Source organism: Mesoplodon bidens (genome assembly GCF_964165515.1).
Source record: "Mesoplodon bidens genome assembly, contig: HAP1_SCAFFOLD_116, whole genome shotgun sequence".
Lineage (NCBI taxonomy): Eukaryota > Metazoa > Chordata > Mammalia > Artiodactyla > Ziphiidae > Mesoplodon > Mesoplodon bidens.
In genome coordinates, this window is record NW_027672444.1 from 185,129 (window position 1) to 203,664 (window position 18,536).

General features: G+C 50.5%; 1 protein-coding gene, 1 long non-coding RNA gene and 1 pseudogene across 3 annotated transcripts in view; 2 read left to right on the forward strand and 1 right to left on the reverse strand.

Annotated features, from left to right (window-relative positions):
* Positions 1-18,536, reverse strand: part of LOC308610196 (forkhead-associated domain-containing protein 1-like) — a 191,321-nt gene that overhangs the window by 38,580 nt on the left and 134,205 nt on the right. The gene's annotated exons all lie outside the window — the stretch shown is intronic.
* On the forward strand, positions 3,525-5,653 carry LOC308610194. The gene is made up of 4 exons (XR_014014448.1): positions 3,525-3,713; positions 4,162-4,388; positions 4,970-5,151; positions 5,482-5,653. It is a non-coding gene; the product is annotated as an uncharacterized lncRNA (long non-coding RNA).
* LOC308610193 (centrosomal protein of 78 kDa-like) overlaps positions 14,849-18,536 on the forward strand; it is a 28,974-nt pseudogene continuing 25,286 nt past the window's right edge. The window contains exons 1-3 of the transcript in view: positions 14,849-14,866; positions 15,265-15,337; positions 16,392-16,501. The product of the transcript in view is annotated as a centrosomal protein of 78 kDa-like (transcript). The remainder of the gene's footprint in view (positions 14,867-15,264; positions 15,338-16,391; positions 16,502-18,536) is intronic.

Genomic DNA, 18,536 nt, shown 5'->3' on the forward strand with positions numbered 1-18,536 from the left:
GTCACCTGAAGGGGCCACTGTTCTTACTGCGGCCTCCACGTCCAAGGCCCAGCAGGTGTTCATTCCATTCAGCTGGATATGAACGGGCCTTCTTGTTCTTGGGCCATCATGTCTTGAGCTGATATGGGCTCAGGTCCTTCTCATGGGTGTCGGTGTGGCCGAGAGCCGAGCTGTGAGCACATGGGAGCTGGGGCGGGGATTTGGGGCGGGCAGGGGTCACAGAGAGGGTCCAGGATGCCTTCAAGATGCCTTCCCCCCTCTGAGGCAGCCCCTACCCATGGAGGGCCCAGGAGCTTCCAAGGTGGTGGGTGCTGTTTGCGCGGCCCTGGTTGTCCTGGTGCGGGTGCATCTTGTTGCTAGGGGCTTGTATAAAAAAGAAATTAACTTGAAAACACAGTGGCTGAGATACTCATTTATTCTTTATGATCACATGGGTGGCTGAGTGAAATTTTTATTTTGGAAGTTCACCAAATGAGTTTGGAGGTTCCTCAGACTTGGAAGTTCATCACTAGGAACCCTCAGTGGCATTTGAAGATGGGGCGGGGCAAGGAGGCATTGGTCCCTTCCTTCTCAAACTTGGAGTAACCATCTCCCTTGCCAACCACTTGGCTGGGACAGGCCTAGGACCTGCTCAGTGGCAGTGCCTGGCCAGGAGCTGGAGGAAGCCTCAGTCAAGGGGCTTCATGAAACTTCTTTGCTCAGGGAACTCTTCCAGCTGAGCACCTGCATGTTTGTAAACTACTTTGGAACAGAGATCCCCTGCACTCCTTGTGTAGCGGGTGTAACTTTGAACAAGGTTAGCCCTGACTGGAGGTGCTATTATACTTAAGCTACAGAGAAGGGGATTTTAATCCTGGGGAGCCTTGCAGCGACTCAGAACCCTCACCTTGTTTAGGCCTCACTGGGCATGGCTCAACAGTGGTGAGGGTGCTTTGTTGCCACAGTGACTTGTAAATGTTGCTGTGGTGATGCTTCTGTGAGGTGATGCTATTGGTACAACCATAATGAATTTGGGATATATGTGCTGTGAGTCATAGGACCATGCTGCAGGGACCACGTGCACATCTTGCTTAGACTGGGTGACCAAGGGCACATGGCTTCCCACTTTTAGAAGGGCCAAAAGTAGCAATGATGGCAAAGCCTGATGGTTAGGATCCCCGTGTATCTATTTATCTCCCCATCTCCTTTGCCCTCAAGGGTCACCCTCCTGTGGGTCGTGGTTAGAACAGTCTTTGAGAAGCTCCAAGTGACACGGAGCCTCTACCCCATAGCTGGTGGCCATGGGTATCTTGGGCAGTCGGGGTGGGCGTCCTTCAGGGTTATTACTGGCCTGGGTAAGGTCACACTAGCGTAAGGTCTTGGGGGGCCTTAGCTGAGGGGAATTGAGATCTTTGCCCTAAAAGGCTCCGGGGTTGGGGGAAGGGTGGATGGACCTAGTTTGGGAAAAGAAACTTTCAAATTGGACATGGGGGTTCTTAAGGTAGCCCTTCCATTCCTCCATGGATCCCCTCCCACGGAGCTTTTAGGGAAGGCTGATTGGACCAGAGAAGTCCAATGGTGTAACCAGCAGGGCTCACCTCTTAAAATTTCCTACATTTCAGGCCTGAGATTCAGGCTGGTCTGAAAGTCTTGGCATCTTTTGGTTAAAAGGATTTTTCCAGCCTTTCTCTGTGCTGAGCCCGGCCCGTGATTATGAAGCCCACCCTGGAGGGAGGCTAGCAATAACATTCCCACTTTACAAGTGAAGGGGGCCGAGTTGTAAAGCGGCGCCATTCCTGCCCGAGTGTTTAAGAGGGTCACAGAGCAGCCCGAGTGAGAGTTGCAGCACGCCGTCTTCACCAGGCCTGCGGTAGCCTGGGCTGCATCACCTGTAAGCACAGGCCAGGAGTTTGGGGTTTCTCCTGCTGCCATGACAGGAGACCCTCGCGGTTGGGGTGATTCCACCATTCCGGCAAGAGTAGATGGGGATCTCTCCCACCTTGGGATACCCTTGGAGAAAAGCTAAGTGTGTTCCACCATTGAGAACACAGGTCAGGCTAGCCCAGGCCAGGGTGAGGTTCATCCCCACAACTGGCTGCCATTAAATGCTGGGAATGCCCCCCAAGACAGGCTGATCAGGGGACCAGCCGGCTGGGCAGAAGTGGGAGTGATACTTGAAGTGGTCTAGGGAGAGGAGGAGGAATGTGAGCAGCATGTGAGGGGTGTGTCCATGATTTCATCTAGAAAAATGGGCTGTGGGAGCTTAGCTCAGGTGTTAATGAAATACCAAACTCATACACCCACACCCACCCCCGGCCGGTGATGGACACAGGGTCATCTTCGGGGAACTCTTTAACAGCACAGTGATCATTATGGAATTATTTGTGTGTTAGAAACAATGTGACTAGCAAAGCAGTTGAACTGTTTCTTTGGCTAGAGCAAAAGTGAGGAGTGTTGTTAGGCTGGGGTGATTGGAGGAAAAGCCCCAAGTGGATGCTAGATTGAGCAGGGGGGCAGGAGCAACACAGGCGGAGCTGGGGTGTGAGCAGTTCAGCCCTGCCCGCCACCCCCCCACCCCCCACCCCCAACCCCCCATGAAGGGGGTTGGAGTCTTGTCTTTGAAATGTCCTTAGATGCTTGTTGCCTGGGAAGGAAGGCGTGGAGACGTGCCAGGTGGGTGACTGGTGTCACTGAGGGCCTTCTTCCTAGACAGGAAATAGGAGCAGCCCCTCGATGGCAGTGAAATGCTTTTCCCCCCACGGGTGTGGAAAGAGGACAGACGGACTTGTAGCAATCTGGTTGAGTTCTTTGAAATTGCCCTTGACCCTTGTGTGTGCACCAGGAAGCCTTTCCTTTCCCTTTGCCAGGCTCCTCTTGCCTTGGTCTCCCCAGCTTCCCAGCCTCCCACCATTCTTTCCCTACCCTTTTTCTTCACCCTCACCCCTGCTGACCCAAGTGAACATTGGTGCTATGTCTGTGTAGATGGCAGTTGGGGGCTATTTGGTCTCTTGATGACATCAGCCTTTTTTGTTGACTAGCAGCTGTTTCCATAGTCATTTGTAGCTCTGCCCTGATTGGTTGGATCTTACTGTGAGGTCACTCACCCCCCGTTGTAGCTCTGCCCTGATTGGTTGGATCTTACTGTGAGGTCACTCACCCCCCCTTTAAAAGTAAGCCACCTTGGAGAGTTAAGCAGTTAGGGAGTGATCTCACATGCCTATAGACGGATGGTGTAGATGCCTCACCTTGACCCTTGAAGGATGGATTGTGAGTGGGCTACGCGCCTCATTTTCTGCTTTCTTTGCTGGTTGTGTTCAGCTGTCCTTCCTTTGGGACGTCTTTCTGAGGGTTTTGTGCTTCCGGCGTGTGAGGCCCCTGGTCTCCAAAGGGGGGTGGTCTGTTGGTAGCAGATTGCCTTGGGCGTGGGGGTCCTGCCTGCTCCTGGTGACCTTTGTTCCCTCCTTTCCGGGTTGTCTCCCCTCCCCTAGGGGAGTGTTTTGATGGAAGCAAACCTGACCGCTTTGAAGCCCCAGAAGATAGTGATCTTCCTGAGGACATGGACACGGAGCCCCCCAGAGAGTCCCCCGCCGACCAGGCGGCCCCGGACGCGTCACGCAGCCCCACCCTCCGGCTGAACAGAAAGCGCAAGGTCTCTGGCGATAGGAACCACACTGAGACCACTGTGCTCCCGGAGGACTCTCTGCTGAAAGCCAAGCGGAGACGGGTCTCCAAAGGTGAGCTCGGTTTGGCTTCGGGCCTGCAGGGCACCCTACGGAAGTCCTGGAGCGGAGCAGTGGAAAGTTCCAGTCCCACCCTGGATCCCTGGGGGGAGCCACTCACACCTCCCCACCCCCCAACCCCATCCCACCCCCCACCCCCCCAAAGCCAGGTGGCGGGGCTGGAGCCCAAAGGTGGCCAAAGGCAAATAGGCCCCCTCCCGAGACTTGGTGACAAGTTCCAGCCAACACAGTGACCACACCCCTCCCCTCCCCCACCCCTGTTAGTGATGTGTAAGACAGTTTGTTCCCCCCCCCCCGCCCTGGGGGGCTTCTTCATTAATTTGTAGTTATTTCTCCATTAGCTGACTGGCCTGAGAGGGAAATGACAAACAGTTCCTCTAACCACTTAGAAGAGCCACATTATAGTGAGCTGACCATCCTGAGGTGTGCATTGAATTAACAGGGCTCCATCCCAGAAAGCAGCGCCGCTTGCTGCACCTTAGAGGACGGCGGGAGCAGAGAGCAAACCTGGCCGGCAGGGCAGGAAGGAAGTGACCCAGGCGGTTCAGCCTGCGGTCACCCCCCAGGGCAATAGCATCTCCGAAGAGAAACCTGGCAGGAAAAGGGCAGAGGCCAAAAGCAACAGCAGCTGGTTGGAGGAGTCCCTTAAATGCAGTGACAATGAACAAGGTACGCACGGGGCGGGGGGCGCTCCTGGAGGGTGGATCACCCGCCCTCTGTGGGAAACGGCCCTGGAGGGGACCTGAGCGCCATCCAAGTTGACAAGAGTAGCGTGTGGCAAGCGGGGAGTTTTCTTCCTGAGGTCCTTTCAGCCTGCACACTTCCTTATGGAATGGACAGTGAGGCGGGAGCTCGACTTCCTGGGCTGCTCCTCATCACCCAGCCCGCGGCTGGGCAGGAAGGGAAGTCTTGGGTGACCCCGGGCGCTTGTCAGTGCCCTCATTCCAGCCTCAGGCTGTCCCCAGTCGCCCTGTCCCGAGCACCCAGGCCCCCCACGGGTGGGGACGGGAGCGCACGAAGGGCTGGCTTCTGCCCTCTCTTGCGGCCCTTTGAAGCGACTTGCCATTTGGCGTTTCGTGGGTTAGCCTATTTGCTGGTTGAATGTGGGATGATTAAAATATTAGTGCTTTGAAAACATAATTGGTATATCTTTAAAAACTGAAGCTGCTCCAACGATCAGTGCTAACAATGGGCTTTTCTTTCCTTACCGGCTACAACTGTGTAACGCCCGCTGCTTCTCCCCCTGACAGATGTGCTGTGCATGGACGAAGAAATGGATCGGCAGCCTTCGCCCCTGCCGCAGAAATACACCGACAACAGCGAGAAACCATCCGGGAAGCGACCGTGCAAAACCAAGCCTTTGATCCCTCAGGAGCCCAGGCGGGGCTTGCCGCTGCCAGGGGACTCCTAGGTGGACAATGCGGATGGCAAGGTACCTCTTGCCCCTGGCTCTCCCCCGCCCCCCGGGCCCGTGCAGGCACATCCCTCCTGCCTGCTTCTCTGCTTCTGGGGACAAAGCTTTCCTTTTCCTGAACCCCTCCCCCCAAAACGTCCCTGCCCCTTCCTAGGGGACGTGTCTCCTGGGTGGTGGTGAAGTTTCCAGCTAGTAAAAATGCAACCCCTTCCTCGCGCCCCGCCTCCCCCAGACAGAGAGGAGGAAAAGTGCTTTCCTCCACTCAGGTTTGTAACTCAGGGAGGAGGCGAACCAGCCGGGTGGAGGAAGGACAGCCTGAAATGTGTGCGCTGCCTGGTTTCGTGATAGGTGACCGTCCGGAGATTTTGAAAGCGGCCTGAGCCCAGTTCTGACTATGATCTTTCGCCGGCCAAGCAGGACCAGAAGCCCTTGGACCGTTTGCAGCAATTGTTACCAGCTTCCCAGGCCTCGCAGCTGACATGGTCAAGCTCCCCTCCAGAGACCACCCAGTCCCGCCCGATGCCACCGGAAGCGCGGAGACTTATTGTCAATATGAACGCGGGTGAGACCCTCCTACAGCAGGCCTCCCGGCTTGGCTACGAGGTGAGCATCCTTGTGGGTGCCCCGGATCAGGATCCGCTGGCTGCTGCTCCTTGGGTGGGGGACACACTGGCTGGGGATGGGGGGCGGGTCTCAGAGCCCAGCCCCCTCCACGTGGCGGGCTGGGCTGAGTGTTCCAGCAGGGTGTTTGCGTTGGCCCCGCTCACACTGCGGGCTCTTTGGTGGCTTGTTCAGTCGTGGTGTGAAAAGAAAGGCAGGCCTCTCTGATGTTCCGTTCCCATTCAGGCAGGTAGGCTGCTTCGGCCAGTCTGGCTCACTTATCTCTGATATAAAATCTGACCTAACCCAGGGCTTGGCGACCAGGGGAATTTTAATGAGCCCTTTTGGATTCTGAATAGCAAGAAGGAGAGTAGGAGAGTAGTTATTAGCTCTACTAACTTGTGCTGTTTGGGGCAGAGTGATGCCCCTGTGGGGTAGCGGGTGGGAAGTGTCTGTGCAGAGTAGGGGTGGGAGTGGGGCAGACCTGAGCAGTCTCTTTCTGAGAGGGCACGGGAGCCGAGGGCTGATGGGCGGGGAGCAGGGGTTGAGCCTTGCACAAAACTCCCTGTCCACACTGCTGTATCCCAACCCAGCACGGCTGATGACAGTGATGGCCTCTATTGGTAGAGCAACATAGAAAGATAGCTGATATCTGCCTAAGCCCGTGTGATCTGTAGTAACTCCTTTCACCCTGTTAACATCTTCACTTGGGAGTAACGCGTACTAGCCCACTCTCGGATGAGGAAACTGAGCCTCAGAGGGGTTAGCTGATACCCGTACAGGTAGCAATCCAGCAGTGCTCCACAGCCCACCACGCTCCTCAGCAAGACTGGCTCACACTGGAATTGCCCTTTTGACAGTTCAAAACCTCTGTGAGACAGATGACTCTCTCTGCCCTGTGCAGTTCCCCCACCATACTTGTCAGTAGCAATTGTGATGTAATAGCCCACAGGGCAAAGGCATTTTTCTGTGCTGGCATCAGCCCTCTGGGAGTTGAATGGTGACAGTAAAACGCGGTTCAGCAGGCTGAGCGTGGAGGTGTGGCTGAGCACTGGGGTGGCAGGACCCAGGCTGGCCCGGAGCCCTGGCGCCCACACCCTCAGCCAGCTCTGTGCCCCTGTCCCCCGTCTCCCGTCGTGTCCCCCCACCCCGGTCCATAGTGCCGTGAGCCCTTGGAAGTGTGCCTGCCTTGGCCCTAAGGCATGACTGTGGGTGGGAAGTTGGAAGCACTAGGGCTATGCTTAGTTTGGGGGTGTTTTTTGTTGTTGTTGTGGGTTGAATGTGCTGTTGTTTATATCTACACGTCTCTTGGAGACCTCTCCATTAGCTAGAGAGCACTTTCTGGTAATTAGCGCAGTTACTTGCAGGTGAAGTCCAAGGAGCACCCAGTTGGTTTCCCAAGAGCTGAGAGCGGGCGCCTAGGAGGACAGAGCAGATGTTGCACATAGTGTTGAGCTAGAGACCCCCGTGGTTGAGAAAATAGTCTCCTTGCTTCCAGCAAACGCTGGAGTTGGGGGGGAGACTCCTAACCCCAACTTTTGGGTTAGGGTTGAGAAAGTAGACTCCCGCTTCCAGCAAATGCTGGAGATGGGGGGGCGGGGTGCTGCTGCACCCGCCGTGGAGGGCGGGGCTCCGAGCCCCACCTGTGAACTTGGCATCATTTCCAGCAGTCTCCCTTTGGGACCAGAGACGTCAAAAGACCCTCGTTGGTCCTCTAAGACAGTTTCCATTTTGGTTTGGTGACTCTGAGGCCTGGACCAAGGGGCACTTGATCCATCCTTTTTTAGGCTACCTGGCCTTTGATTGCACAGGAAGCCTTGGGAATGTTTAAGGTCGGATTTGTTTTTTTCTTCAAATGTAAATTTCAATATGTAGATTCCACAGATCACCAGTGTTGATGCTGAACATTGTGACAAGTAGATGAACGCTTTCAACTTTGAATCCAACTTTCTGGGATTTCTCTGGGCAGAATTTTAAATGTTGGGATGATGGCCCAGTTGGGAGATGTGGCAGCTTCAACCTTTTCAAATTGAAGGACAGTTTGCTTAAGCAGATAAGGGTGTGGTTTGGGAGGGTTTTCCTGAAGTTTTGTCTTCAGCATTCTTCGTTATTTTCTTCTGCTTAGCCAAAGATACCATGTGCAGTATAAAGGCTGTCTGAGCTTTATGTCATGATAATGTGGTTCTGGAAGTTTAGAAACACACTCTGGCTTCAGATCCGCGTTAAATAGATCACTTGCGTGGCCAAAGACCTCAAACCTTTCCGTCCTGGGAAAAAGGCTTCTATTTCTTAGGCTAAAACGCTAGTGTGCAACCACATGCTTGTGCCTTTAGCGGTGATGGTTAAATTCTCTATGAACTGAATAAGTCATGTTTTTTAAAAAGTTAATGAGGGGGCTTCCCTGGTGGCGCAGTGGTTGAGAGTCCGCCTGCCGATGCAGGGGACACGGGTTCGTGCCCCTATCCCGGAAGATCCCACATGCCGCGCAGCGGCTGGGCCCGCGAGCCATGGCCGTGGAGACTGTGTGTCCGGAGCCTGTGCTCCGCAACGGGAGAGGCCACAGCAGTGAGAGGCCCGCGTACAGCAAAAAAAAAAAAAAAAAAAAAAAGTTAATGAGGCATTTAATTAACTAACAACGTCGGGCTTATGGCCTTTATGGTTACATTTTGCGGGTAATGGCATTCGGCTTATAGCCGCTGAACAGAGAGCTGTCCGACAAAAGCAGTTTGACTTTGCTTGGGAATGGCTGGGCTGCCCTTCAGACACTCCCGTTTATTTCTAGCGGAGAAAATAGACCAAGGAATGTGTTGCCTCGACAGACTCGCCCCGCCTCTTCACCTTTCAGTTAGAGAAAGTGTTGGTGGCGATGGTTGCCATCCATTTAGAGGCCATCACCCTCCTAGCTAGGAGAGTGTAGTTAGCCCACTTGACCCCCAACAGAGAAGGCCTGTGGGATGCTCGTCACAGCTGGATTGCATCCCTCTAACTGGGGCCCTCTTGGGCCTTTTGAATCTTCCCAGCTAACCAGGTACCAAAGACCTGAGTTATAGGTCTAGTACTTGATGTTAATTGAACTTGGGGTTTAATATCTCTGGGCCTCAGTTTCCAAGTGTTGAATGAGGATAGTACTACCTTCCTTTCCTGGTAGCTCCTGGGTTACTGTGGGTGACAGAAGACGTCCTCATCTGGGGAAATGAAAAGCACTGTGTAAATAGTGGGATCAACGTGGTTGAGTTAGGACAGCCCGTGGCAAAAAGTCTGACCTGGCCGTGGGGCTACTGCTGCCTTTGCTGCCATCTTCCAGGAGAAGAGAGTTGACTTACCCATCAGCTTGGACGGCCTTTCATTTCTAGGTACCCTTGAATCTGCCCTAGTAGTGATGAAGGTTTCCAGGTGAAGGCCATGATTGTCACAGCAAATAAACCCTGGGTTGAGTAAATTGATGTGTGCACAGCAGTTGGTGGCGTTCAGACCTGATCCCAGAGCCACGTGACAGGGCCTCTCCCTGGCTGGGGCACACAACTCATTAGCTTGCAGCCGTCCACTCAAGTCTGGCTAGTGAGGGCCTGCTAAAAGAGCAGCAGCTTCATGCGGTATCCTGGATACCAGGGCTCGGGGCAGGTGGCCTGGGAGCCCAGAGGATTGTGGGCTTTCTGGCAGGTTGGGATGTAAACAGAGAAACGCATTCGTGGGCGTGCCTTTTCTCTTCCTCCTCTTGTTTTGGAAGGGAGCTGCTGCAGTGACCTGAAGTAACAGGGCACCGATGGCCAGGTTTACCAGCAAGCCCCATTGGGTTCACGTGGTAAGCAAATGGAACATTCTAGTTCGCTCCCAAGTGAGTGGTCACCTTTGATTGGCGTGTCCTCCAAAGGGCATAAAAGGTTTTACAGAACCCATCTCGCACTTATGGGCGGCTAGAATGATCCCCGTTTTAGGTTTAACAGATGAGTTACCTGAGAGATGTCACAAGGAGGCCTGTTCTGACCCCATCCCATCCCCCCTTACCCAGCAGACCATGTGTTGGGCCACATGCACGTTCTGCCTACTCCCAGCTCTCAGAACCTGACGGCTCTCTGCTGGGCACGACTTACCCAGTATAAACAGTATAACGTGTTTTCTGGTGGCAAATGCTTTCGATGTGTCTGAAAACTTTCTTAAGGTAATAAAACATTGAATAAGTTCCTGCTCTGCTTACTGGGAATGGTTCATATTAATATTTTAACAAGCCAAAGAAATAAGGTTAATAACAGTGATTCTAATGCACAGTGTTGACACAGAACATCTCCGGAGGTGGGGGTGAACGTTTTATTTGATTCTTGAAATGTGGAGGTTGCAGCCTGTGGTGTATCAGGTTCCTGTCATTAACTTGGGGCAGAATCAGTCTAAAATTTTCATATTTACTCGAGAGGGTGGAGGGAGGCAAAATAGAGGGTGGGGTTATTGGAGGCATTTTGTGTCATTCCTCGAGGATGGAGGGAGAGAGCTTCTCTTTAACTCCACTTAACATACAGACAAGAGCATCTGAGGCCCAGGTTCTTATTTGGGGTCTTAACAGGGGGCGCAAGGATGTAGCTGACCTGGGTGTCCCTGCTTCTCTAAGCTGGGGAATGTTCTCCGGCTGATTTAAGCTCTCTTTAAGTGTTGGTCATCCATACTTTTATCTAAACTTGTGTTATCGTCCACTGCCACCGACTGAACAGACCCATCAAGTGAGAATGGTCTGTGCTTGGCAATGTGTCATCTAAGATGTTAGCAGCCGTGACACCTCTGTACTGGTCACGTCGGCCCCTGGGCTGAGGGCTTTCATCGCTATCCGAATGCGTCCTCTCAGCAGCCCTGTGGAAGCTTGGAGAAGTTCAAGGGTAACTTGCCCATGGCCAGGCCACTGGTGCAGCAGAGCCTTAGACAACACTGTCTGCATCTCCAAGCCCTTCTCACGCACTCTCGCCCACCACCAGGATGCCTGCCGCCTGCCCGCGCCATGGTGGGCTTTTGGCCCCAAGGATGTATGCCTTTGAAAGTGGGCACCGGCAAGCTATGGGGAGGTCACCCTTACAAGGTTCACTGTATGGTTGTCTGATGGTATCTCCTCTCCTCTCCTCTCCTCTCCCCATAGGAAGCGGTCTTGTACTGCCTGGAGAACAAGATTTGTGATGTGAACCACCGCGACAACGCGGGTTACTGTCCCTGCACGAGGCTTGTGCAAGAGGTTGGCTCAACATCGTACGACACCTCCTTGAATATGGCGCCGATGTCAACTGCGGTGCCCAGGATGGAACCGGGTCAGTGGCGGTCGTGCTCTTGGCCTGGCCCTGCTGGGGCATAGGCAGTGGTTCTCAGGGTGTGCGGGGAACCCCAGAAGGAAAGATGGAGAGTGAGTGCCATGTAAGCACACTGGTGGCGGAGTCCTCTAGAATGGAATCGGACAGATCTTTCTGGCAAATTTACACAGAACTTTAAAACTCTGTGACACTCTTATGGACAGAAGTCCCTGAAAATGTTGAGCCTGCATGAATAATCAGGGGTGTTCTCTTTTAAGACCCTGGACTCTCCACCAGCATCTGTTGAATTACAATCGTGAACATATATGTGAGTTGAAAGTTGCAGGAGTACAGACAGGTCCAGTGGCAACTGGCTTGATAGGACCTGCCGTGTCCACCCACATCCCCGGGCCTGGCCCCCACTCTGTCCTTGACCTCGGTTTATTGGCCAGAGGCCCAGGTCTGAGTCAGCCCAAACATCTTCCTGGTTGTACCTGGGATGCCACCACGAGGCAGGGCACTGGGGCTTTCCTGACAGTCATAAAATGAGCAAAACCGTAAGGTATTTGGTGGTTCTTGGTTTCCAAATCGCATCCTTTCTGGATGGGACTGCGGACAGTGTTCCTGACCCCAGCGGACACGGGCAGGAGGACTCTGTATCCTCCTGAGAACTCGTCCTGCCTGTCGACTGCTTCTGGGCGAGAGGGTTGATCACTCATCTCCAAGTTGGTTTCAGGAGAGGTTCCACTTTGCCCCTAGTTTCTTTTACCAACTGCACTTTTTGGGTTTTGTTTGTAATGGTATAACAATGGCTTGTCGTATCTGCTTCCGTGGTGCTGGGGTTCTTCCCCCCACCCCGCCGTATGTTACCTTCTTACAGTCTGTCACTATTTAAGTTCATTGGAAACGTTTTCATCGTGGCCTGAGTTCTTCCTTGGGCCATGCATTAAGAGAGATTTGCATTGAAGAATTAGGCCTGAGATGGTCCCTTCACCTGTCCCGTAAAGGGTTATGTGTTGAAATAACAGAGTAATTTGTCGCAGCGACCGTACACTCACCTCCTTGGTGAAATAGCGCGCCTACGAGGCTTGGCTGTACACGCTCGATTTTGCCCCGTGTCCTTAGAAGCAAGCGTCGCGTGCACGGGTGTAATCCCCCGCACCTCTCCTAGGCCTCTCCACGATGCTGTCAAGAATGATCATCTCGAAATTGTCCGCTTGCTCCTCTCCTACGGTGCTGATCCTACCCTGGCTACGTACTCAGGTAGAACCATCAAGAAAGTGAACCACAGCGAACTTCTGGAGAAGTTCTTAACAGGTACGGCAGAGGTCAAGACACGGTCTTGTTCAAGCATCTAGACGGTGACTTCACAGCCTTTCACCTGGGTTCCCCCTACCCCCACCCCCCATTTACTCTAAGTGACCCTTTACTGGGAAAAGCGGCCCAATGTTAGTCTGTCAAAGAAGAGATACATACTTTGAGTTTTGCGAGGTGGGGGGCTGGAAAACTCTTAGCTAGCCAGGCTAGCTTTTGTTTGGCAGGCTGGGGCGGTGAGGCGGGCAGTCCCTCAGGAAGGCGGGTGGACGCGTGGGGAGGTTTCAGTCAGATACCTGGAGGCATGTGCAGTGGGACTTGTCAGGAGGTGACACCAGCCCCAGCGTGAGATGTTCCCGAACTCCAGCAGCATTTGCCTCTTACCAGCAGGCGTTATCTTGTTTCTCTCTCTCTCTCTCCCCCTCTCTCTCCACACTGTTGAAATAACCTGCAGGCTCCTGACGACGGTAACCCCGGTTGCTCTTCGGAGTTCTCTGGCAGCTCTGTGTGTGGTGAGCAGCCTTGTTCGTTTCAGTTGGGCTTGTGGGGGTGGGGGTAGGGGTGGGGGTGGTGCTGTGAGCAGGGCTTGCTTGGGAAAGAATTTTTCCAGGGTCCTTTTTGGAGAACAGCTGGAATCTTGCTCCAGCTTACTGACCTCTCTCTTGTTTGCCCCCCCGGTTAGAACCAGATGATGAAAGTGGTTACGATGTTTTAGCAAATCCCGCAGGACCGGAGGACCAGGATGACAGCAACGAGGCCTATGGTAACCTATTGGAGTTTGAATTTTCCGAAGACCCCGTTTTGCCGTGTTATAACGTCCAGGTGTCCGTCGCTCAGGGGTGAGCGTGGCCAGCGTGTGGTCGAGAGCCAGCCCAGCTGCTCTGTGGGGTGGCAGGAGTTAGAAATCCCCTTCAGCAGATGAGGGTGGCTGGGTTGGGGGGTGAGTGAATTCCTCACCAAGTGTCCACCGACCTCACATAATGCAGTGGAACTTTTCCAGAAAAGTTTGGGGGGTGGGAGGGCTCCCCAGCCAACTGCCCTCATTGGAACACACCCCTAGAGCCCAAAGGACACGGGAGTCAGCGACTGCAATTGCACAGTTTCAGTCACTAAACTCTTGGGGAAGGGATCCTCCCCAAACGGCTACCATAGGGGCCTTCCAAGGCACGTGAGGTCCACGGGACAATACTGATGTGTACCCTCTTCTCGTATAAGATTAGAGAAAGCCGTATGTGGCACCTGGGATCTTATGTGTCTTCAGATTTGCTTAGATCGAGTCTTGTCCCCACAGTCGGGCCACTGTGCCCCATGACCAACCCTTCGGAGTGAACACATCAGGAGACCTTGCTCTGCTGTGTGTTGACCCCGGTGCTTAAGGAGTAGCATCCTCCTTGGACTCTGAGGCTGGGACCGTGTCTGCCTTTGTGGTGACATTGTATTCGGGATAGAGATCATAAAGCGTGGCAGGGTATCAGAAAGGATTGTACCACCTCCCTTCTCGAAAAAGCCTCACTCCCGGCAGCATTGAGGGGCGGGTTGGAGGTGTGGGAAAGGCAAGGAAAGCCAGGTGACCTCGAGTGTTTCTCATGCTCTCTCCGTGAGGGCCGGAGGAGAGGAGAGGTCAAAGAGGTGTTTGCCATCTCCCTTGGGTTGGCATAGACTGGTTTTCCCCAGTGACTAGAACGGGGTGCACTTACTTGGAGAGGGGTGACCTGAGTTGTGGCCAGAGCCAAGGCAGCACTGGGGTGGCCTGCAACGAGGCTGGTTCAGGGGCACTGCTCCTGCTTTTGTCTAAGTTGGCTGATCCGCCCTAGGTGGTCTCTTAACACATGCACATGAGTCCAGAGTTCCCCCGCTAGAAGTAGATCTTCCGGGCTTCCCTGGTGGCACAGTGGTTAAGAATCCGCCTGCCAGTTCAGGGGACACAGGTTCGAGCCCTGGTCCGGGAAGATCCCACATGCCACGGAGCAACTAAGACCGTGCGCCACAGCTACTGAGCCTGCGCTCTAGAGCCCGCGAGCCACAACTAGAGAAAGTCCGTGCACAGCAACAGGCCCAATGCAGCCAAAAATAAATAAATAAATAAAATTAAAAAAGAAAAAGAAGAAGTAGATCTTCTAAGGACAGTGAGAAGTGGGGTGGGGGTGGGGTAATCAAAGTGGAAGGAGCAGGCCCTTTCCCCGCCAGGAGACGGGTAGTTCATAGTTGGGAGCGCCTCTCATTTTGCCGGAAACTCAAACCACTGTCCTTTCTGTGGTGTAGGCCTCGTAACTGGCTGTTGCTCTCAGACCTGCTCAAGAAACTGCAAATGTCCTCCTGCATATTCCGCTGCAATTTTCCAAATGTGGAAATCGTCACCATCGCGGAGGCCGAGTTCTACCGGCAAGTGTCAGCAAGTCTCTTATTCTGTTGCCCCAAAGACCTGGAGTCCTTTAATCCGGAAAGTAAGGAGCTCTTAGATGTGGTGGAGTTCACGAACGAGCTTCAGACTCTGCTGGGCTCATCCGTGGAGTGGATCCTCCCCAGAGACTTGGACTCAGATGACGCCTGGTGAGCTCGCCGGGGCCCGCCGTGTACAGTGTGTCATGGTGTTAATCCTTGTGCATATGTGTCATAATACGACTATTTCTGTAAAGAAAGGACACTATGAGACACGACTCCAGTCGGAAGGACTTCGAAACATGTTTTTTTCTTTTTAAACTTTTAAGTCAGTTTTTATGAAGTTGTTAATAAAGTTTCTTTACTTTTCAATGTACACATGCTTTGGAATATGTTTGTTTTTACTCGGAACAATTGTTTCTTTTCTTTTTTAAGGAGAAAAAAAAAAAAGGCAAAGGAGCTCCACACTTTGACTTAATTTCATACAAAGCTCCGACGACAGAAGCCATAACTGTTGAGAGTTGCTTTTGGGGCAAATTAAACCAGTAAAATTTTAAACTCTTCCTCCATATTAAAGGGATTGAATAAATTGGCCACTTTGGTGCACCTGTGTCCTGCGAATTGTCCAATTGGAGATGGAGGTTTAGAAAGTGAGTTTCAGTCTTGTTTAAGTCTCTTCCCATCAGACTGGTGTCGTGATTTCCTACACACCATGTTACTTCCTGTCTACCTTTCCTTGGTGTTGTTCATGCCTGGATTGTCTCCTGTACCTGCTCAAACCTTGGTCCATTCTCATTTGTACCATGGAAGTTTGTCATGCTGGATACTGTCAGAACTAATTTTACTTAAGTTTGCGTTAAGGTGCAAAGCACACCTTTTGTATATTTTCTGTTTTTTGTGTTTGTCTATATTTTACGGTTTCGCTTCAAGAAATATTATGGGAAGGGAAATAGCAAGATGTAAAGAGCAAAAAAGTCATCATTCTCTTTCAATTGTTAGAACATCTATCTGCAATCATAATTATGATGCACTGTGGTATGTGTTAAAATAGTAAATACATGTAACGTCCCGTAGGAGCAGCAAACTCTGGTGTTGGTGAGGGTGTGTCATGGAAGTAATCACAAAGCAGGTGACTGTTGGTTGGGGTCCTGAAACATTAGTGTGCCTTCCCTGTGTCCAGTAGTGGTCTGGAGGGGTCAGGAAGCCTGCCTTTGAATTTGAGGGAACAGAGAGTTTGAGGTCCTCTCTCTTCTATTGCTCTAGTACACTGCATAGCAGCAGTATACTGGGTTTACAGTTGACGTTTAAATCGCTGATTGATCATTAAGATTGGGATGTATCTTTGGAAATGAAAATAGGAAGAATCGTATGCTTTTTCTTTTTTTTCTTTTTTTTCCTATATCTGAAAATGTATGTAGTACTTTGCTGAGTGGTTGGGAATCAAGTTTGCAGTATTCAGTGTATTCAGTTTTAGTATCTAAATAGAATTAAACTGTTGCTGTAAAGTGGAATAGCACTTTGTTACTGACAAGTTTTAGAATGCATCTGTTCGTCAATTACCTGTTTGGGAAGATTGTAGTTAATGATTTTGAGAATGTGGCTATACACCTCCAACTGACTCAAGAAAAGCAAATAAGTCAAGATTGACAAATGTATAGGCTCTTCATCTTATTGTGTGTGTGGGTTTTTTTTTTTTCCTTTTAGTTATTTGTCAAGGTATAAAGAATTCTATCACACTTAAGACAAGTTAAGTAAACGTCACGGGGTGTATTCTCACATGGCATGGAGCAGATCACATGGCCTAGATCTTAAAGGTGATTTTATGTTTAAACTTTCATGAAAACATATGTGATTGAAACACATTAATATATTGATACAGAGGGCAGTTAATTTTTGTCTTTTTTTTTGTGTGTGTGTGGTACTGTTGTGGCCTCTCCCGTTGCAGAGCACAGGCTCTGGACGCGCAGGCTCAGCGGCCATGGCTCACGGACCTAGCCACTCCCCGGCATGTGGGATCTTCCCGGACCGGGGCACGAACCCATGTCCCCTGCATTGGCAGGCGGACTCTCAACCACTGCGCCACCAGGGAAGCCCTAATTTTTGCCTTTTGATACATGTGAGCGCAGCTTTCATTTTGCTGAAAGAATATGACCAGTTTTCAGTTTGGGATTCTACCATTTAGTAAAGATAGTCCACTTAATTTTAGAAATAAGAGATTTAATATATAATACCTAATAATACTTTTATGTATTATTTTACTGAAAACATTTATTGTAATACTGTGAAGAAACTATGCCATTCTAGTCTTCAAGACTTAAATGAATCAAGTGTTTATTAGCTGTTGTAGTTTTTAAACTAATAAAAGTCAGTACATCAGCAATTTGTAAATACAGTTTTTAAAATAATGCCTTAACAACTTTACAGTGGTTATAATGACTGTATTTAGGCCTAAAGTTAGTTAATAATTTGACATGAAGGCTTTTTAATAGTTTGATGGTGCAGATCAGGGATAGGTAAACTCTGGCTGGTGGGCCAGATGCAGCCCGTCGCCTGGCTTTGTAAAGGAAGTTTTTCTGGAACATAGTCACACCCATTGTTTACATGGTAGTTATGGCTCCTTTCACCCTACACCAGTGGGGCCGAGTAGTTGCAACAGAAACTATATAGCCCACAAATCTGGAAATGTTTAAATTTAGATTTTAAAAATTGAAAACTTCTTTGAGCCTATACAGGGCAAGTCCATTGACCCCTGAGGTAGAAAACAGTCAGGAACTTGGGTGCGGAAGCCAAATGACCTAGGTTCAAATTCCCTTTCCTCCCATTTCATAGCTAGTGACCATGGGCAAATCACTTAACCTCTATGCCTCATTATGAGGTTTAAATGCACTTATTTGTATAAATAGTGCCTAGCACATACTAAGCGCTGTGTAAGTGATTGCTGTTGTTTCTGCTTGGAGCTTTAATAAGTTATTGTTAATAGAAAAATGACACTAATGATTCTCCTTTTAGAGTAACAAAGGCACTTTGAGTCTTTTACTTTTTCAGGAATGTAATAAGACTTTTTTCATTGACAGTCAGTGTTCCCTGTTACCAAAATTTACTTTATGAATATAAAGAATTGAATGTCTTCAAGACAGTACTTTTGCTTAAATGTCAAACCATTATTTTCCCAAGGCACATCAAACTGGCTCTGCATAGTCCAGGGCTCTAAAGCTTGTGTGCACACCCTAGGTAGCATGTGAGATACATTTTGTAAATATAGTTTTTAAAATAATGCTTGCGACTTCCCTGGCGGTCCAGCAGTTAACACTATGTGCTCCCAATGTAGGGGGCTTGGGTTCGATCCCTGCTCAAGGAACTAGATCCCACGTGCCTGCCATAACTAAGAGCCCACATGCCACAACTAAAAGATCCGGCATGCTGCAACTAAAGACCCGGCACAGCCAAACAAACAAACAAGCAAATAAATAAATAAATCTTTATAAAAAAATAAGTAAAATAAAATAATGCCTTAGGAGTTAGGAAAAGAAAATATTAGAACATTTTTACCTTTGTATTATTTTTAAAAATCTGTGTAGTTTATCATGTACATAAATTATAGGTATGGAACTTTGTGTATATAATTTGTTAATAAATAAGATGCATATTAAAAAGTTTTCTTATGGTTTGCCCAGTCAGGTGTTTGGAGGCCATTGGAGGACAGGATGATGAAATATAGGGCCTCAGCAAAGATAGAATTTAGAACCAATTCCCTGACTTAGAAGATAAGGAAAATAATTCATAGACTGTAATTGAGTTGTCCAACTTTACATAAGTGTTCAGAAACAGGAAATGCAGTGGCTAGAATCT